Raw genomic sequence first — 18,335 nt, 5'->3', positions numbered from 1 at the left:
TAACGTTCCTGAGAGACTGTGCTGCTTGGTGATATTACCCCAGAGAGACTGTGTTATTCGTCAAGCTCTGATTCTACTTTTATTGAATAGTATTTTTATAATTTGTTTTCTTTTCTACTGTGTAATATTAATAAATCAGATACTTTTATATAGATACTGGTTTCAGTGTTTTGTGTTGTTGTGGCCCGGGGTCTGAAATATATAATTACTGGTTGACCGGTGACAGATACAACATGCAACACGTTTGGCATTTGTCAAAGAAATCACGGTCCTTTCATCCACACAACCCACAAGATGGTTACCAGGAGTGGGGTTCGAACCCACGAGGACATACGTCCATTGGATCTTAAGTCCAACGCCTTAACCACTCGGCCATCCTGGTGCTCAGTAGTAGACGTTACGAAGTGATCAATGCGAAATTTAAGGATCCCGGGTACAACATGCAACACGTTTGTCATTTGTCAAACAAATGGCGTGTTGTAGATGTTCTTGCATCTCGCAGGAATTTATTGGACTGTTGGAGTGTAGAAAAATTGTAATTCTGCTTTTTATTTCCCATTAGGCAGCGCATGTTTTTCTATAAAGGAGGCCCTTAAGTGTTCGTCAGAATGCACCACAGCCACAGACGTATGACATGACAGACATGAGAGTCGTGCTCAGTTAGTTGCAATTCAATAATCACAGTCCTTTCATCCACTCAACCATTAAAATGGTTACCAGGAGTGGGGTTCGAACCCACGAGGACATATGTCCATTGGATCTTAAGTCCAACGCCTTAACCACTCGGCCATCCTGGTGCTCAGTAGTAGACACTACGAAGTGATTAAGGGGAAATTTAAGGATCCCGGGTACTACATGCAACACATTTGTCATTTGTCAAACAAATCACGATCCTTTCATCCACTCAACCATTATGATGGTTACCAGAAGTGGGGTTCGAACCCACGAGGACATATGTCCATTGGATCTTAAGTCCAACGCCTTAACCACTCGACCATCCTGGTGCTCAGAAGTAGACACTATGAAGTGATCAAGGGGAAATTTAAGGATCCCGGATACAACATGCAACACGTTTGCCATTTGTCAAACAAATGGCGGTCAAACAAATCACGGTCCTTTCATCCACTCAACCATTAAGATGGTTACCAGGAGTGGGGTTCGAACCCACGAGGACATATGTCCATTGGATCTTAAGTCCAACGCCTTAACCACTTGGCCATCCTGGTGCTCAGTAGTACACACTATGAAGTGATCAAGGGGAAATCTAAGGATCCCGGGTACAACATGCAACACGTTTGTCATTTGTCAAACAAATAACGATCCTTTCATCCACTCAACCATTAAGATGGTTACCAGAAGTGGGGTTCGAACCCACGAGGACATATGTCCATTGGATCTTAAGTCCAACGCCTTAACCACTCGGCCATCCTGGTGCTCAGAAGTAGACACTATGAAGTGATCAAGGGGAAATTTAAGGATCCCGGATACAACATGCAAGACGTTTGTCATTTGTCAAACAAATGGCAGTCAAACAAATCACGGTCCTTTCATCCACTCAACCATTAAGATGGTTAACAGGAGTGGGGTTCGAACACACAAGGACATATGTCCATTGGATCTTAAGTCCAACGCCTTAACCACGCGGCCATCCTGGTGCTCAGTAGTAGACGCTACGAAGTGATCAAGGGGAAATCTAAGGATCCCGGGTACAACATGCAAGACGTTTGTCATTTGTCAAACAAATGGCAGTCAAACAAATCACGGTCCTTTCATCCACTCAACCATTAAGATGGTTAACAGGAGTGGGGTTCGAACACACGAGGACATATGTCCATTGGATCTTAAGTCCAACGCCTTAACCAATCGGCCATCCTGGTGCTCAGTATTACACACTACGAAGTGATCAAGGGGACATCTAAGGATCCCGGGTACAACATGCAACACGTTTGTCATTTGTCAAACAAATGGCGATGAAACAAATCACTGTCCTTTCATCCACTCAACCCACAAGATGGTTACCAGGAGTGGGGTTCGAACCCACGAGGACATACGTCCATTGGATCTTAAGTCCAACGCCTTAACCACTCGGCCATCCTGGTGCTCAGAAGTAGACACTATGAAGTGATCAAGGGGAAATTTAAGGATCCCGGATACAACATGCAACACGTTTGGCATTTGTCAAAGAAATCACGGTCCTTTCATCCACTCAACCCACAAGATGGTTACCAGGAGTGGGGTTCGAACCCACGAGGACATATGTCCATTGGATCTTAAGTCCAACGCCTTAACCACGCGGCCATCCTGGTGCTCAGTAGTAGACGCTACGAAGTGATCAAGGGGAAATCTAAGGATCCCGGGTACAACATGCAACACGTTAGTCATTTGTCAAACAAATCACGGTCCTTTCATCCACTCAACCATTAAGATGGTTACCAGGAGTGGGGTTCGAACCCACGAGGACATATGTCCATTGGATCTTAAGTCCAACGCCTTAACCACGCGGCCATCCTGGTGCTCAGTAGCAGACACTACGAAGTGATCAAGGGGAAATCTAAGGATCCCGGGTACAACATGCAAGACGTTTGTCATTTGTCAAACAAATGGCAGTCAAACAAATCACGGTCCTTTCATCCACTCAACCATTAAGATGGTTAACAGGAGTGGGGTTCGAACACACGAGGACATATGTCCATTGGATCTTAAGTCCAACGCCTTAACCAATCGGCCATCCTGGTGCTCAGTATTACACACTACGAAGTGATCAAGGGGACATCTAAGGATCCCGGGTACAACATGCAACACGTTTGTCATTTGTCAAACAAATGGCGATGAAACAAATCACTGTCCTTTCATCCACTCAACCCACAAGATGGTTACCAGGAGTGGGGTTCGAACCCACGAGGACATACGTCCATTGGATCTTAAGTCCAACGCCTTAACCACTCGGCCATCCTGGTGCTCAGAAGTAGACACTATGAAGTGATCAAGGGGAAATTTAAGGATCCCGGATACAACATGCAACACGTTTGGCAAAGAAATCACGGTCCTTTCATCCACTCAACCCACAAGATGGTTACCAGGAGTGGGGTTCGAACCCACGAGGACATACGTCCATTGGATCTTAAGTCCAACGCCTTAACCACTCGGCCATCCTGGTGCTCAGTAGTAGACATTACGAAGTGATCAATGCGAAATTTAAGGATCCCGGGTACAACATGCAACACGTTTGTCATTTGTCAAACAAATGGCGTGTTGTAGATGTTCTTGCATCTCGCAGGAATTTATTGGACTGTTGGAGTGTAGAAAAATTGTAATTCTGCTTTTTATTTCCCATTAGGCAGCGCATGTTTTTCTATAAAGGAGGCCCTTAAGTGTTCGTCAGAATGCACCACAGCCACAGACGTATGACATGACAGACATGAGAGTCGTGCTCAGTTAGTTGCAATTCAATAATCACAGTCCTTTCATCCACTCAACCATTAAATTGGTTACCAGGAGTGGGGTTCGAACCCACGAGGACATATGTCCATTGGATCTTAAGTCCAACGCCTTAACCACTCGGCCATCCTGGTGCTCAGTAGTGAGCCTACGAAGTGATCAAGGGGAAATTTAAGGATCCCGGGTACTACATGCAACACATTTGTCATTTGTCAAACAAATCACGATCCTTTCATCCACTCAACCATTATGATGGTTACCAGAAGTGGGGTTCGAACCCACGAGGACATATGTCCATTGGATCTTAAGTCCAACGCCTTAACCACTCGGCCATCCTGGTGCTCAGAAGTAGATACTATGAAGTGATCAAGGGGAAATTTAAGGATCCCGGATACAACATGCAACACGTTTGCCATTTGTCAAACAAATGGCGGTCAAACAAATCACGGTCCTTTCATCCACTCAACCATTAAGATGGTTAACAGGAGTGGGGTTCGAACACACGAGGACATATGTCCATTGGATCTTAAGTCCAACGCCTTAACCAATCGGCCATCCTGGTGCTCAGTATTACACACTACGAAGTGATCAAGGGGACATCTAAGGATCCCGGGTACAACATGCAACACGTTTGTCATTTGTCAAACAAATGGCGATGAAACAAATCACTGTCCTTTCATCCACTCAACCCAGGTTACCAGGAGTGGGGTTCGAACCCACGAGGACATACGTCCATTGGATCTTAAGTCCAACGCCTTAACCACTCGGCCATCCTGGTGCTCAGAAGTAGACACTATGAAGTAATCAAGGGGAAATTTAAGGATCCCGGATACAACATGCAACACGTTTGGCATTTGTCAAAGAAATCACGGTCCTTTCATCCACTCAACCCACAAGATGGTTACCAGGAGTGGGGTTCGAACCCACGAGGACATACGTCCATTGGATCTTAAGTCCAACGCCTTAACCACTCGGCCATCCTGGTGCTCAGTAGTAGACGCTACGAAGTGATCAATGTGAAATTTAAGGATCCCGGGTACAACATGCAACACGTTTGTCATTTGTCAAACAAATGGCGTGTTGTAGATGTTCTTGCATCTCGCAGGAATTTATTGGACTGTTGGAGTGTAGAAAAATTGTAATTCTGCTTTTTATTTGCCATTAGGCAGCGCATGTTTTTCTATAAAGGAGGCCCTTAAGTGTTCGTCAGAATGCACCACAGCCACAGACGTATGACATGACAGACATGAGAGTCGTGCTCAGTTAAGTCTCGTTTCCACCGACCAGTACGGTACAGTTCGGTTCAGTTCGGTCCGCAATTATTTGTGTTTCGATTGTGAGAAATTCTGAAGCGTACCTAAATAAGCGTACCGAACCGTACTGTTTTAGGGGACCCTTCTGTTGAGGTACCAGTTTGTGGTACGGTATAGAGACACGCCCATTGCTGTTCGATGATTGGGTGAGATCTGTGATCACCGTGCGCGTGTGATAACGTCTACAAGTAAACTAAAGGGCGCCATCTTTAAATACCCGGCAGACGGACAATTTGGACAATTTTTTGGTAAAAAGTAAAAAAAAATGGCTAATAAAAGCGCAGCATTGTGGTCAACCCAGGAGGTCCAGACATTCCTGGGAATAATTGGGGATCATCAAATCCAGAGGGAGCTGGACGGTTCTGTGAGGAACGAGAAAGTTTTTCAAGGTGTTTCTCAGCGGTTGGCTAGTGCAGGATATCAGCGGACATCCGACCAGTGCCGCATAAAGTGCAAGAAGCTAAGAGGGGAGTATCGCAAGATAAAGGACTACAACGGCCGGAGTGGGAACAACAGAAAGACGTGGAAGTGGTTTGATTTGATGGACGCGATCTATGGACACAGACCAGCGAGTATGGGGAGAGAAGCAGGCATCGACTCCGCTACCTCTCTGCTGGAGGCCATGATGGAGGACTCTGAAGGTAGGTGTTAGCGTCAGCTTTGTGCTTGACTTGTACAGATAACTAATGTCTCATCACTGACATTGTCACTAGTAATATATAAATGCAAAGTTAACAGTAAAACCCACGATGAATGTACCGTCAGACTGCTGCTTAGCCCATTATAGCCAAACTGTTTACAACACTGCAAGCTGACGTTAGCAAAACATTATATCGTAGAGTACCAATTTCCGTCCTTTTAGACTGAATAAAATTCGAAATCAAATATGAAATTGCATGTTTAAATTAGTTTTGGTTTGACAATTTTAAATTTTTCGGGTGTGGGAAGTGTAAGACAAAATATAGTTTAGCTCTCTCCGAGCTAAATCGATAGGATTTGTTTGTATTTTCTGCTAGCAGCATTACTAGGGACGTGCACAGAGGGGTTGCTCAGGTCGCTCGGTGAGTTTGTGATGTATAACAAACGAACAATAATCATCATCAAGTTTGCTACGTTTAGCCTAAATAATCAGTCAGATAGCTTGCAAGCAGACAAGCAGCCTGTTGTCACATAGCCTACTATTTCTTTGGTATATCTGCTAATGTAGTTTGTTTCTCACATTTCGTTTTAGCAAGAATGAATGATGGGAGTACTGCTAATGCATCACATTCATTATATCATTCAAAATGGTTAAATGCCTAAATCCTACCACTATTTGGGGTATTGTTTGAAGTCAAAATGACCATTGAAAGATTCAGGCGAGGGAGAAACAACTCAAGTAGGCAGCAAAGGGCAGCACATCCGTGTTTGTGTTTTCTGCTACTGTTTACAACAGCTCAGGCGATTTAACGTTTAATTGGTTCAAATCTAATTTATATAAGCTTTATGGGTAGGAGCTTATGTTTTTCAAAGTCAGTCGCCCCGTTTGGCATGGAAATGAGCTACCCTGTAGACGCAGCAAGCTCAACTAGCTACTTCGTGCCACTGCCTGTTAATTTATTTCGGCGTTGTAATTTGATGAATACGTGCTTTATGTAACTTTTCAGTAGAGGATCCTAACCTCTACGACCAGAATGGCGAAGGACAGGCCAGCGCTAACCCCCTTGAGACCGCAGTTTCACCCCCAACTTCACCTGCGAGGTCCTCCACACCAGCACCAGCACCAGCACCACCGGTGGAAGCGACGAGCACTGAGGCCCAGCGTGTACCCATTGGTAAGCGAAAAAAAGCCAATTAAAAAGCTGTTTTACTATTACTATTGTTATTTTGCCTTTTGTAGCCCATATTAACACAGTATAATCAAAACATTTAATTCCTGTAATCTCATTCACAGCTTATCTGTTTGACCATAGGCCTACTTGTTTTATGTTACAAAAAAAATGGCTCATACAATATTCCTGTCTGTTGTGAATTCTAGGCAAAAGGAAAAGGGGGCAACAGGATCTTGCTGCAGTACTGCAGGAAATGCAGAGAGCAGATGAGCGGCTACTGGAGAGAATGGAGGAGCGTCGTGAACGCCAGCTTCAGATGCTCCTTGAGGATGCTCGTGAGGCAAGGAGGCAGCAGGATGAGCTCGCTCATCAGCAACAAAGGGAGACTGCAGTCTTCAATCAGGGCTTCCTCGGCACTCTGAGTCAGCTGGTACAGGTGTTGGGTACCCGCCATGTGCCACCTTCCACCCAGTAGTGATCTGTGTATTGTTTGTTTGTTGCTGTATACACTACATGTTCTGTCGTTTTGTAATTAAAATATCTTTCAATTACAAAATGTATATTTTTCCATATTATTTTTTCCAGAAACTTATGCTCAGGTTTGTTCCATATGTATGTAGTGAATGTTAGCTGCAATGTGACCGTTACTGACAAGTGAAATTTTGCAGTTACACTACTACAAAGATGCTTACTAGTTAAAGTGTAAGTATTAAAGTGTATTTCAGATAGCTTTGATGGATAATAGATATTTAACTTGAAAACCCATCAAACTACACTAATTTATATTGGAAAAAGTAATACCTGTAAAAACTGTTGTCCTATCTGACATTAGAGGGATAATACATTTCTGTCAAATATGCTGATGCATGGTAAGATCAGAGTAAAAGGAATTTATTGGTATCCATAACAGTGTCAAGAAAAAAACCTACAATAGTATCTACTTATATCTATTTACATCTGTTTGTATACATACAGTAACATTTAAGTAAAAACAAGACAATCACTTACTGATAAAAGAAATGGTGTTTATGTAAATAATCACACACACTTAAATATATAAAGATGAAATATATAAATATAAAGATAAAAAGATTTAACTGTTCAAATGTCTCATTAAACCCTCACGCACATCCCTGCCTTCTTCCACTGCACCCTGTCCCAGGGCTAATGCAGGCTGTTCTGCAACAACTACTGCAACAGGAGCATCCCATTCCTGCTGGTAGTCTTCTCCATGTCTTTCACAAAGATTGTGCAGGGCACAACAAGTCAACACCATGGACTTCACCAGTTCAATGTCGCCATCATTCCTTTTCATAAGGCAGCGCCACCTACCTTTCAGTCTCCCGAAAGCATTTTCGACTACGACCCGTGCCCTGCACATCTTCTTGTTATAGGTGTTCTGTTCTGCTGTCAGTCGTCCATTGTCGATGAATGGTTTCAGGAGCCAAGACTGTAAAGGATAGGCAGAGTCTCCTAACACATAATATCCCATGTTCACCCCACCAACATCCCTGGTGTAAGCTGGGTAAAGACTTCCGCATTCAACTAACTCCCATAATGTGGACAGTCTTAAAACCCGGGCATCATGCAAACTCCCAGCCATTCCTGTATACACATTCCAGAAGAGTCCCTTTCCATCCACGACTCCCTGCAGAATTATCGAATGCCACCCTTTTCTATTGAAATAGTCACAGTGGTAGTCTCGTGGAGCTATGATGGGTATGTGGGAACCATCAATGGCTCCAACACACTGTGGAAGCCCCCACCTGTTCTCGAAGTAGGCAGCCATGTCTTTAAGCTTTTCTTGGTCCGGAAAAGAAATTTGCTCTGGAGCCAGAAGTGTACAGACAGCCTTACAAAATTCCTGTACACAACGACATACTGTTGTCTTACTGACCCCAAAGAGATGCCCTATGCTTCTGTATTCACTGTTGGTTGCCAGTTTCCACAGCGCAATAGCAACCCTTTTCTTGAGCGGAACACACAGTCTGAAGTTTGTGTCCATCTTCTCCATCATTGGACGCAGCTTTGAACAGAGGTATATAAACGAATCTTCAGACATCCTAAAGTTGTGCACCCACTGTGTGTGTGTGAATGCAGGAACAATCACATCCCACCACTCATTGGCCCGACTGAAAGCCCAAACAGTTGGTCTCTGACGCTGTTTTTGTAGCAAATGAATTGTCTGGAAAACAGAAATAGCAAGCATCGGCTACATTAGTTATGATGATTTTGGGACACTAGCCATAGGCATATTACTTCAGTCTCTGCCTCAGATTGTTGATATTCTATCGTCCAGAAAATTGAATTATGATAGCCTATGCAGTATAATTAAAAAGTATTCTATCATGTAGACTTCAGACTTAAGTGAATAACTGTGTTTGAAGGGGACGTGGCTTAACGTAGGCTATAATGAACTATTTTTATGACTTTTATGAGCTTCCCGATACAACACTCAATGCGTCGCTACCATGGCAATTAAAACCCTGGCTATAGCCTACCACAAGGCTAGGCTACATTGACATTGTAGCCTATGACGGTAACATTTGAACAGTAGACTAAATTCTTAAAACGACCTTACAATCTCAAAGTTATAACGTCATGATACAGTCGCTGACATAAAAAGAGAAGACACCACATAATATACGAAAACTCACCCTCCTGCGCCGTCGTGCTCGCCTTGCTGCTGTCAGGTTGTCCATTTCGTGCCAACTTTGTAGCGTCTCCCAAACCTTTCTCTGTTTTTCTGCTGTGTTGGTCTTAGCAGCCTGAAGCCTTGTCTTAAACAACAATTGCCTTCTTGCTGTAATAAACAGCCACACTCCAAGAAGGAAGTACACGACAAATTCCTCCACAAATTCCTCCATCGTTTTTATCGTGTCACTGGCTATCAGCTGTCTTCTTGTCTCAGCTGACTGTCAGGCCACGGATTTGATTTTCGCGCTAATGATGTCACGCGACGACATCATTAGCGCGAAAATCAGCTGACGGAACAATGCTATCCCGCCTGTCATACAGTAGTGCCTTTTGCAGTGGGTACACAAAGCGGACCGAACTGTACCAAAACGTTCCGTACCAAAACCTAATGTACTGAACCGAACTGTACCGTACTACGCGGTCGAAACGTAGCTTTAGTTGCAATTCAATAATCACAGTCCTTTCATCCACTCAACCATTAAAATGGTTACCAGGAGTGGGGTTCGAACCCACGAGGACATATGTCCATTGGATCTTAAGTCCAACGCCTTAACCACTCGGCCATCCTGGTGCTCAGTAGTAGACACTACGAAGTGATCAAGGGGAAATTTAAGGATCCCGGGTACTACATGCAACACATTTGTCATTTGTCAAACAAATCACGATCCTTTCATCCACTCAACCATTATGATGGTTACCAGAAGTGGGGTTCGAACCCACGAGGACATATGTCCATTGGATCTTAAGTCCAACGCCTTAACCACTCGGCCATCCTGGTGCTCAGAAGTAGACACTATGAAGTGATCAAGGGGAAATTTAAGGATCCCGGATACAACATGCAACACGTTTGCCATTTGTCAAACAAATGGCGGTCAAACAAATCACGGTCCTTTCATCCACTCAACCATTAAGATGGTTACCAGGAGTGGGGTTCGAACCCACGAGGACATATGTCCATTGGATCTTAAGTCCAACGCCTTAACCACTTGGCCATCCTGGTGCTCAGTAGTACACACTACGAAGTGATCAAGGGGAAATCTAAGGATCCCGGGTACAACATGCAACACGTTTGTCATTTGTCAAACAAATAACGATCCTTTCATCCACTCAACCATTAAGATGGTTACCAGAAGTGGGGTTCGAACCCACGAGGACATATGTCCATTGGATTTTAAGTCCAACGCCTTAACCACTCGGCCATCCTGGTGCTCAGTAGTACACACTACGAAGTGATCAAGGGGAAATCTAAGGATCCCGGGTACAACATGCAACACGTTTGGCATTTGTCAAACAAATGGCGGTCAAACAAATCACGGTCCTTTCATCCACTCAACCATTAAGATGGTTACCAGGAGTGGGGTTCGAACCCACGAGGACATATGTCCATTGGATCTTAAGTCCAACGCCTTAACCACTCGGCCATCCTGGTGCTCAGAAGTAGACACTATGAAGTGATCAAGGGGAAATTTAAGGATCCCGGATACAACATGCAACACGTTTGGCATTTGTCAAACAAATGGCGGTCAAACAAATCACGGTCCTTTCATCCACTCAACCATTAAGATGGTTACCAGGAGTGGGGTTCGAACCCACGAGGACATATGTCCATTGGATCTTAAGTCCAACGCCTTAAGCACTCGGCCATCCTGGTGCTCAGTTGTAGAAGCTACGAAGTGATCAAGGGGAAATCTAAGGATCCCGGGTACAACATGCAACACGTTTGTCATTTGTCAAACAAATGGCGTGTTGTAGATGTTCTTGCATCTCGCAGGAATGTATTGGACTGTTAGCCTAGAAATCTAGACGCACCCTAGCGGCCAAAAATATTTTTGCCTAGCGGGATGGTCTAGGGTCGCACCGTTGAGGACAAGCCTGCGCCAGGCTTGAGTTCAGCCTGGCCAATCAGAACGCTCTATCTGTGTACGGAGTCCTTGAGCCCGCCTTAGCTCACCTTCGGCTTCCGATAAGACACCAGGGGGCTGGACGAGTTGGGTGTGAGACTGTGTTGCACAACCAGAGAAAAACAAAAGATGGATGAGAGTAACGAAGCACGCTCGTTTGAATCGGCTTTGGAAGAGTTAGACTTGGGCTTTTCATTGAAGTTTGAGCAGAAAGAAGCACTCAAGTCATTCGTTTTAAATAAGGATGTATTTGTCACACGCCATAGGCTACTTGACATTTCTCACGCAAAATATTTCCCCATTCTGTGCGCTTTATATTTTTTGTTTTCATGATAATAAACGTTGGTCCTTGCCTTGCCAACTCTGATTGACTGACCGCAATAACCAATCCATCAGTCCTTTGTGCCTAAATCTAACCAACCACGGAAGGCATCACGCAATAAACAAATCAGATGCAACGAAAGGCGGGTCTTGGCATCAGGGGCGCACCTTGCCGACAGGCATGGCAAGCAACTGCTTGGAGCCCCGAGCCGTTAGGGGGCCCCGAGACCTCAGAGCGTTTACTGGTGCGACAAGCGAGAATTTCGTCAATAGAGATTGAATGGTGGGTTACGTGATTTTGTGTGCTCCTGTCCTGTCCTGTCTTACAAATAGTAGCCTACATGTATGCTATCGGCTTATAAACAGTGGATCTGTGTCCAAAAGAGTGCAAACAATCCGCACATATTGAGCCCGACTAGCGCAAAGTGCATCAAAAAAACACACCCATTCTTCACTGTTAACATTGCTCCGCAATTATTAGTCGCAGCGAGATGAGACCTGTTGTGAAAAAGAAGACTTCTCCTTTTCCCTTTCTGATGACTTTTGACTGCCTACCTGGGCAAACAGACTTTGCACACACATACACTTTAATGTTTATTGTTATGTATGTGTATGTGTATATTTGTATGTAGTCTGTGTAAGCTTTTGATTTTAACTGTGATTGGGTTAGTGGTACAGTCCCCCCCCCCCCCCACACACACACGTCCTATGGTTCATTCCAATCACTAATTGGTTAATGGCCTAGCCTATTTAAGGTAGGGCACTTTCACATAGGAGGTGACATATGAGAGACACACGGGAGACGGGGAAGCCACATGGGAAGAGCTGGAGGTCCAGGAGTAAAGGGAAGTCTTTTTCATTCGAAGTTTACAAAAAAGTAACCCTTGCTTGCTGTGAGGCGAAGGGGAAAGTTTGGTCCATAGATTTGCAAAGTCGCCTTGTATGGATCTGTTGCCTAGTTTGGTGCCTGGTTTGGTGCCTAGTCTGTTGCCTAGTTTGGTGCCTGGTTTGGTGCCTAGTCTGTTGCCTAGTTTGGTGCCTGGTTTGGTGCCTAGTCTGTTGCCTAGTTTGGTGCCTGGTTTGGTGCCTAGTTGTTGCCTGGAAGAACCCTGTATCATGCCTGGACCCGGATTGTGATTCCCTGATCTGCCCGTCAATCAAATAAATGACTATTTTTTGTATGCGGAACTGCTGTCTCCTGCCATCTCCTTCCTCAACACCACCACATCCAGTGTCACACCTCCCACAACATGGGGTGACTGCCTCGGTCCCTCACATTTGGTGGCAGCGGTGGGATGGTACGACCTCGGGGATACTGGAGAAAGGGAGACAGGAGCAAAGCAACTCTGCAGGAACTGACTTGTTGTGCATTGGCCAGAGCAGCCCTGATGGAGATTACGGGGCCAAGAGAGCAGCAGCGCTGGAGGAGGACCTGCTGCAAGGTGGAGAGGTCGTCTGTGACCAGGCGGAAACCGGAAGGGCCGTCCAGGAGTGCCTACCTACACCCCACAGCAAAGGCGACCTCAAACCAGTGCTGGCTGCAGCAGTTGTGCCAATTGCCTGGCCCGGAACTATTTCCCAGGTAGGAGAGGACTATGAAGCAGACTTCCTGTCTCACCACCTGGTTGGTGAGACTTCAGAAGGGGAAGGAAATGTGAAAAAGAAGACTTCTCCTTTTCCCTTTCTGATGACTTTTGACTGCCTACCTGGGCAAACAGACTTTGCACACACATACACTTTAATGTTTATTGTTATGTATGTGTATGTGTATATTTGTATGTAGTCTGTGTAAGCTTTTGATTTTAACTGTGATTGGGTTAGTGGTACAGTCCCCCCCCCCCCCCACACACACACGTCCTATGGTTCATTCCAATCACTAATTGGTTAATGGCCTAGCCTATTTAAGGTAGGGCACTTTCACATAGGAGGTGACATATGAGAGACACACGGGAGACGGGGAAGCCACATGGGAAGAGCTGGAGGTCCAGGAGTAAAGGGAAGTCTTTTTCATTCGAAGTTTACAAAAAAGTAACCCTTGCTTGCTGTGAGGCGAAGGGGAAAGTTTGGTCCATAGATTTGCAAAGTCGCCTTGTATGGATCTGTTGCCTAGTTTGGTGCCTGGTTTGGTGCCTAGTCTGTTGCCTAGTTTGGTGCCTGGTTTGGTGCCTAGTCTGTTGCCTAGTTTGGTGCCTGGTTTGGTGCCTAGTCTGTTGCCTAGTTTGGTGCCTGGTTTGGTGCCTAGTTGTTGCCTGGAAGAACCCTGTATCATGCCTGGACCCGGATTGTGATTCCCTGATCTGCCCGTCAATCAAATAAATGACTATTTTTTGTATGCGGAACTGCTGTCTCCTGCCATCTCCTTCCTCAACACCACCACATCCAGTGTCACACCTCCCACAACATGGGGTGACTGCCTCGGTCCCTCACACCTGTATTGCACGAAAGAGCAGAAGCGGGGCTTTCCAACGAGACTAGGCACTTGTCTGTACGATCAAGTATGAAAGTCATGAAGTTAAATCAAAGTATACCATATTTACAGTCTATATTGCTCTGCATACACCCGCACATCCAGTCTCGCTTGAATTACTGGCAAACCCGGCATCGCACAGAGATGCTACGCATATCAGATGAAAGAGGGGAAACAGAGCTTTCCATTGATACCAAATACATCGATCCTTTTGTGTTTGTGTCAAACAAATGGCAGTCAAACAAATCACGGTCCTTTCATCCACTCAACCATTAAGATGGTTAACAGGAGTGGGGTTCGAACGCACGATGTCCATTGGATCTTAAGTCCAACGCCTTAACCAATCGGCCATCCTGGTGCTCAGTATTACACACTACGAAGTGATCAAGGGGACATCTAAGGATCCCGGGTACAACATGCAACACGTTTGTCATTTGTCAAACAAATGGCGATGAAACAAATCACGGTCCTTTCATCCACTCATCCCACAAGATGGTTACCAGGAGTGGGGTTCGAACCCACGAGGACATACGTCCATTGGATCTTAAGTCCAACGCCTTAACCACTTGGCCATCCTGGTGCTCAGAAGTAGACACTATGAAGTGATCAAGGGGAAATTTAAGGATCCCGGATACAACATGCAGCACGTTTGGCATTTGTCAAAGAAATCACGGTCCTTTCATCCACTCAACCCACAAGATGGTTACCAGGAGTGGGGTTCGAACCCACGAGGACATACGTCCATTGGATCTTAAGTCCAACGCCTTAACCACTCGGCCATCCTGGTTCTCAGTAGTAGACGCTACGAAGTGATCAAGGGGAAATTTAAGGATCCCGGGTACAACATGCAACACGTTTGTCATTTGTCAAACAAATGGCGTGTTGTAGATGTTCTTGCATCTCGCAGGAATGTATTGGACTGTTGGAGTGTAGAAAAATTGTAATTCTGCTTTTTATTTGCCATTAGGCAGCGCATGTTTTTCTATAAAGGAGGCCCTTAAGTGTTCGTCAGAATGCACCACAGCCACAGACGTATGACATGACGGACATGAGAGTCGTGCTCAGTTAGTTGCAATTCAATAATCACAGTCCTTTCATCCACTCAACCATTAAGATGGTTACCAGGAGTGAGGTTCGAACCCAGGAGGACATATGTCCATTGGATCTTAAGTCCAACGCCTTAACCACTCTGCCATCCTGGTGCACAGTAGTAGACACTACGAAGTGATCAAGGGTAAATTTAAGGATCCCGGGTACAACATGCAACACGTTTGTCATTTGTCAAACAAATCACGGTCCTTTAATCCACTCAACCATTAAGATGGTTACCAGGAGTGGGGTTCGAACCCACGAGGACATATGTCCATTGGATCTTAAGTCCAACGGCTTAACCACTCGGCCATCCTGGTGCTCAGTAGTAGACGCTACGAAGTGATCAAGGGGAAATCTAAGGATCCCGGGTACAACATGCAACACGTTTGTCATTTGTCAAACAAATGGCAGTCAAACAAATGACAGTCCTTTCATCCACTCAACCATTAAGATGGTTACCAGGAGTGGGGTTCGAACCCACGAGGACATATGTCCATTGGATCTTAAGTCCAACGCCTTAACCACTCGGCCATCATAGTGCTCACTATTACACACTACGAAGTGATCAAGGGGACATCTAAGGATCCCGGGTACAACATGCAACACGTTTGGCATTTGTCAAACAAATGGCGGTCAAACAAATCACGGTCCTTTCATCCACTCAACCATTAAGATGGTTACCAGGAGTGGGGTTCGAACCCACGAGGACATATGTCCATTGGATCTTAAGTCCAACGCCTTAACCACTCGGCCATCCTGGTGCTCAGTAGTAGACGCTACGAAGTGATCAAGGGGAAATCTAAGGATCCCGGGTACAACATGCAACACGTTTGTCATTTGTCAAACAAATGGCAGTCAAACAAATGACAGTCCTTTCATCCACTCAACCATTAAGATGGTTACCAGGAGTGGGGTTCGAACCCACGAGGACATATGTCCATTGGATCTTAAGTCCAACGCCTTAACCACTCGGCCATCCTGGTGCTCAGTAGTAGACACTACGAAGTGATCAAGGGGAAATCTAAGGATCCCGGGTACAACATGCAACACGTTAGTCATTTGTCAAACAAATGGCAGTCAAACAAATCACGGTCCTTTAATCCACTCAACCATTAAGATGGTTACCAGGAGTGGGGTTCGAACCCACGAGGACATATGTCCATTGGATCTTAAGTCCAACGCCTTAACCACTCGGCCATCCTGGTGCTCAGTAGTAGACGCTACGAAGTGATCAAGGGGAAATCTAAGGATCCCGGGTACAACATGCAACACGTTTGTCATTTGTCAAACAAATGGCAGTCAAACAAAAGACAGTCCTTTCATCCACTCAACCATTAAGATGGTTACCAGGAGTGGGGTTCGAACCCACGAGGACATATGTCCATTGGATCTTAAGTCCAACGCCTTAACCACTCGGCCATCATAGTGCTCACTATTACACACTACGAAGTGATCAAGGGGACATCTAAGGATCCCGGGTACAACATGCAACACGTTTGGCATTTGTCAAACAAATGGCGGTCCTTTCATCCACTCAACCATTAAGATGGTTACCAGGAGTGGGGTTCGAACCCACGAGGACATATGTCCATTGGATCTTAAGTCCAACGCCTTAACCACTCGGCCATCCTGGTGCTCAGAAGTAGACACTATGAAGTGATCAAGGGGAAATTTAAGGATCCCGGATACAACATGCAACACGTTTGGCATTTGTCAAACAAATGGCGGTCAAACAAATCACGGTCCTTTCATCCACTCAACCATTAAGATAGTTACCAGGAGTGGGGTTCGAACCCACGAGGACATATGTCCATTGGATCTTAAGTCCAACGCCTTAAGCACTCGGCCATCCTGGACGCTACAAAGTGATCATCGCTAATAATAACTGGTATTTTTGAGTGAATCTCCCTACATGAAGATGTCCCTCCATGAAGGGGAAATTTAAGGATACTGGCACGGGCAGTATAGTATACAAACTATTCCAAAGTTTACAGACTGATTGGTGCTTTGTTTTATGTGTAGACACCTGGAGCAAGCTGCTGACGAGGTTTGGCGCTGTTGAGCAATGTTAGTGGTTTAAAAATGTGAGTTTGATAGCATGTGGTTGTATACCCCATGCTAACCCACTGTTTGCTATTTTGGGCTGTAGCCCTTTCTCTTGCTAGCTTTGTACTACGTGATCAACGAAAGATACTTACTCGACGGCTTACTCCACGGCTTAGTTGATGTATGTTCATTCAGAAAAACACATTTTTTTCAATTTACGCAGACTTACACTTTAATCACCTCATCTCTTGATGTAGATGTTTCTCCACTATCCTTTGATGCTGCATTTAGTATTTCCCATTAATGAGTAATTAGACAACAGTTCCGTCAGTCATTTCATTCCTTAGGCCCATCATGGCAGTGTTGCTCTTTAGCATTACTGTAAGACAGCTACCAGAAATGGGGTTCAAAGCCACAAGGTTATGCTTCCAATGGGTCCTAAGTCCAACGCCTTCACCACTCAGCCATCCTGGTCCTCCAAGTACACCCAAGTGAGGACATTTTGTTATGTAAATGTTGAGCAATGTTTTTGTTGTCAGTGATAACCGTCAGTGAAAGGAGTTAGGCTAACTATAACTAATGTTAATGTAGCTGTCTCTCCTTTGGGTTTAATTATTTCTACCATTCTACTATTAATGATTAATTCATTTTGTAGTGTGGCATTTTTAAGACAATGCTGAGAAACTTAGATCCTGATCAACTTGAAGTACTTTCGTTTGACCAGTAGAGGTCGCAATAAGATCAGCGACCGAAAAAGGTAATACATGCAATGTGATGGTATGCTGACCAAAGAGTTATTGCTGTGAAAATGAAGACAAGTGTAATCCTCTTTGGTTAAATTAACTGTGAGTGCAATATGAATTGGGTCTAATGGAATTTAATCACATTTAAAAAAGAAAAAAAAAAGTGAGTACATTTGATTTTTATTTCAACGCTTTGTTAGCACAGACTATCAGTGAAAATAGACAATAATAACAGTAGTTTAACTGATAGAGACAAGGAGGAGGGAACCCCTTTTCACATATTGTATAAAATTATGTTGTTTAGGTCATCAATAATGTGCCACACAAGTATGTTTACATTTGTTTCACAACATTGCCCTATTTAACCTCAGAGCGTCTTAGAGTCTGGACTAGCCAATATGGTGCTGATACAATGCACTGCCTTAGGTCAGTGATATTTACAAACAGGCAGGGTGTTTGTGCAGTTGAGAGTGTTCTGAGACTCAGTATCAGTTAGTAATCCCCTC

The 18,335-nt window shown here is 44.7% G+C and overlaps 31 non-coding genes across 31 annotated transcripts; all 31 read right to left on the bottom strand.

Moving 5' to 3' along the window:
- Window positions 1-299: 299 nt before the first annotated feature.
- trnal-uaa (transfer RNA leucine (anticodon UAA)) lies at window positions 300-382 on the bottom strand. The gene has a single exon. It is a non-coding gene; the product is annotated as a tRNA-Leu (tRNA).
- A 332-nt stretch (window positions 383-714) lies between these two features.
- Window positions 715-797, bottom strand: trnal-uaa (transfer RNA leucine (anticodon UAA)). Its single transcript has one exon. It is a non-coding gene; the product is annotated as a tRNA-Leu (tRNA).
- A 124-nt stretch (window positions 798-921) lies between these two features.
- On the bottom strand, window positions 922-1,004 carry trnal-uaa (transfer RNA leucine (anticodon UAA)). Its single transcript has one exon. It is a non-coding gene; the product is annotated as a tRNA-Leu (tRNA).
- Window positions 1,005-1,143: 139 nt separating this feature from the next.
- On the bottom strand, window positions 1,144-1,226 carry trnal-uaa (transfer RNA leucine (anticodon UAA)). Its single transcript has one exon. It is a non-coding gene; the product is annotated as a tRNA-Leu (tRNA).
- Window positions 1,227-1,350: 124 nt separating this feature from the next.
- trnal-uaa (transfer RNA leucine (anticodon UAA)) lies at window positions 1,351-1,433 on the bottom strand. The gene has a single exon. It is a non-coding gene; the product is annotated as a tRNA-Leu (tRNA).
- Window positions 1,434-2,016: 583 nt separating this feature from the next.
- On the bottom strand, window positions 2,017-2,099 carry trnal-uaa (transfer RNA leucine (anticodon UAA)). The gene has a single exon. It is a non-coding gene; the product is annotated as a tRNA-Leu (tRNA).
- A 124-nt stretch (window positions 2,100-2,223) lies between these two features.
- On the bottom strand, window positions 2,224-2,306 carry trnal-uaa (transfer RNA leucine (anticodon UAA)). Its single transcript has one exon. It is a non-coding gene; the product is annotated as a tRNA-Leu (tRNA).
- A 124-nt stretch (window positions 2,307-2,430) lies between these two features.
- On the bottom strand, window positions 2,431-2,513 carry trnal-uaa (transfer RNA leucine (anticodon UAA)). Its single transcript has one exon. It is a non-coding gene; the product is annotated as a tRNA-Leu (tRNA).
- A 361-nt stretch (window positions 2,514-2,874) lies between these two features.
- trnal-uaa (transfer RNA leucine (anticodon UAA)) lies at window positions 2,875-2,957 on the bottom strand. Its single transcript has one exon. It is a non-coding gene; the product is annotated as a tRNA-Leu (tRNA).
- Window positions 2,958-3,074: 117 nt separating this feature from the next.
- trnal-uaa (transfer RNA leucine (anticodon UAA)) lies at window positions 3,075-3,157 on the bottom strand. Its single transcript has one exon. It is a non-coding gene; the product is annotated as a tRNA-Leu (tRNA).
- A 332-nt stretch (window positions 3,158-3,489) lies between these two features.
- trnal-uaa (transfer RNA leucine (anticodon UAA)) lies at window positions 3,490-3,572 on the bottom strand. Its single transcript has one exon. It is a non-coding gene; the product is annotated as a tRNA-Leu (tRNA).
- Window positions 3,573-3,695: 123 nt separating this feature from the next.
- Window positions 3,696-3,778, bottom strand: trnal-uaa (transfer RNA leucine (anticodon UAA)). The gene has a single exon. It is a non-coding gene; the product is annotated as a tRNA-Leu (tRNA).
- A 355-nt stretch (window positions 3,779-4,133) lies between these two features.
- Window positions 4,134-4,216, bottom strand: trnal-uaa (transfer RNA leucine (anticodon UAA)). Its single transcript has one exon. It is a non-coding gene; the product is annotated as a tRNA-Leu (tRNA).
- Window positions 4,217-4,340: 124 nt separating this feature from the next.
- On the bottom strand, window positions 4,341-4,423 carry trnal-uaa (transfer RNA leucine (anticodon UAA)). The gene has a single exon. It is a non-coding gene; the product is annotated as a tRNA-Leu (tRNA).
- Window positions 4,424-9,747: 5,324 nt separating this feature from the next.
- trnal-uaa (transfer RNA leucine (anticodon UAA)) lies at window positions 9,748-9,830 on the bottom strand. The gene has a single exon. It is a non-coding gene; the product is annotated as a tRNA-Leu (tRNA).
- Window positions 9,831-9,954: 124 nt separating this feature from the next.
- trnal-uaa (transfer RNA leucine (anticodon UAA)) lies at window positions 9,955-10,037 on the bottom strand. The gene has a single exon. It is a non-coding gene; the product is annotated as a tRNA-Leu (tRNA).
- Window positions 10,038-10,176: 139 nt separating this feature from the next.
- trnal-uaa (transfer RNA leucine (anticodon UAA)) lies at window positions 10,177-10,259 on the bottom strand. Its single transcript has one exon. It is a non-coding gene; the product is annotated as a tRNA-Leu (tRNA).
- Window positions 10,260-10,383: 124 nt separating this feature from the next.
- trnal-uaa (transfer RNA leucine (anticodon UAA)) lies at window positions 10,384-10,466 on the bottom strand. Its single transcript has one exon. It is a non-coding gene; the product is annotated as a tRNA-Leu (tRNA).
- A 139-nt stretch (window positions 10,467-10,605) lies between these two features.
- Window positions 10,606-10,688, bottom strand: trnal-uaa (transfer RNA leucine (anticodon UAA)). The gene has a single exon. It is a non-coding gene; the product is annotated as a tRNA-Leu (tRNA).
- A 139-nt stretch (window positions 10,689-10,827) lies between these two features.
- On the bottom strand, window positions 10,828-10,910 carry trnal-uaa (transfer RNA leucine (anticodon UAA)). The gene has a single exon. It is a non-coding gene; the product is annotated as a tRNA-Leu (tRNA).
- Window positions 10,911-14,445: 3,535 nt separating this feature from the next.
- On the bottom strand, window positions 14,446-14,528 carry trnal-uaa (transfer RNA leucine (anticodon UAA)). The gene has a single exon. It is a non-coding gene; the product is annotated as a tRNA-Leu (tRNA).
- Window positions 14,529-14,652: 124 nt separating this feature from the next.
- Window positions 14,653-14,735, bottom strand: trnal-uaa (transfer RNA leucine (anticodon UAA)). The gene has a single exon. It is a non-coding gene; the product is annotated as a tRNA-Leu (tRNA).
- Window positions 14,736-15,067: 332 nt separating this feature from the next.
- On the bottom strand, window positions 15,068-15,150 carry trnal-uaa (transfer RNA leucine (anticodon UAA)). Its single transcript has one exon. It is a non-coding gene; the product is annotated as a tRNA-Leu (tRNA).
- Window positions 15,151-15,274: 124 nt separating this feature from the next.
- Window positions 15,275-15,357, bottom strand: trnal-uaa (transfer RNA leucine (anticodon UAA)). The gene has a single exon. It is a non-coding gene; the product is annotated as a tRNA-Leu (tRNA).
- A 139-nt stretch (window positions 15,358-15,496) lies between these two features.
- trnal-uaa (transfer RNA leucine (anticodon UAA)) lies at window positions 15,497-15,579 on the bottom strand. Its single transcript has one exon. It is a non-coding gene; the product is annotated as a tRNA-Leu (tRNA).
- Window positions 15,580-15,718: 139 nt separating this feature from the next.
- Window positions 15,719-15,801, bottom strand: trnal-uaa (transfer RNA leucine (anticodon UAA)). The gene has a single exon. It is a non-coding gene; the product is annotated as a tRNA-Leu (tRNA).
- Window positions 15,802-15,940: 139 nt separating this feature from the next.
- trnal-uaa (transfer RNA leucine (anticodon UAA)) lies at window positions 15,941-16,023 on the bottom strand. The gene has a single exon. It is a non-coding gene; the product is annotated as a tRNA-Leu (tRNA).
- A 139-nt stretch (window positions 16,024-16,162) lies between these two features.
- On the bottom strand, window positions 16,163-16,245 carry trnal-uaa (transfer RNA leucine (anticodon UAA)). Its single transcript has one exon. It is a non-coding gene; the product is annotated as a tRNA-Leu (tRNA).
- A 139-nt stretch (window positions 16,246-16,384) lies between these two features.
- Window positions 16,385-16,467, bottom strand: trnal-uaa (transfer RNA leucine (anticodon UAA)). Its single transcript has one exon. It is a non-coding gene; the product is annotated as a tRNA-Leu (tRNA).
- Window positions 16,468-16,591: 124 nt separating this feature from the next.
- On the bottom strand, window positions 16,592-16,674 carry trnal-uaa (transfer RNA leucine (anticodon UAA)). Its single transcript has one exon. It is a non-coding gene; the product is annotated as a tRNA-Leu (tRNA).
- A 138-nt stretch (window positions 16,675-16,812) lies between these two features.
- Window positions 16,813-16,896, bottom strand: trnal-uaa (transfer RNA leucine (anticodon UAA)). Its single transcript has one exon. It is a non-coding gene; the product is annotated as a tRNA-Leu (tRNA).
- Window positions 16,897-18,335: the final 1,439 nt, after the last annotated feature.

The sequence above is a fragment of the Sardina pilchardus genome, chromosome 9 (genome assembly GCF_963854185.1).
Source record: "Sardina pilchardus chromosome 9, fSarPil1.1, whole genome shotgun sequence".
Lineage (NCBI taxonomy): Eukaryota > Metazoa > Chordata > Actinopteri > Clupeiformes > Clupeidae > Sardina > Sardina pilchardus.
Note: the sequence above shows the minus strand (reverse complement) of the source record. Positions and strands in the feature narration are given on the sequence as shown.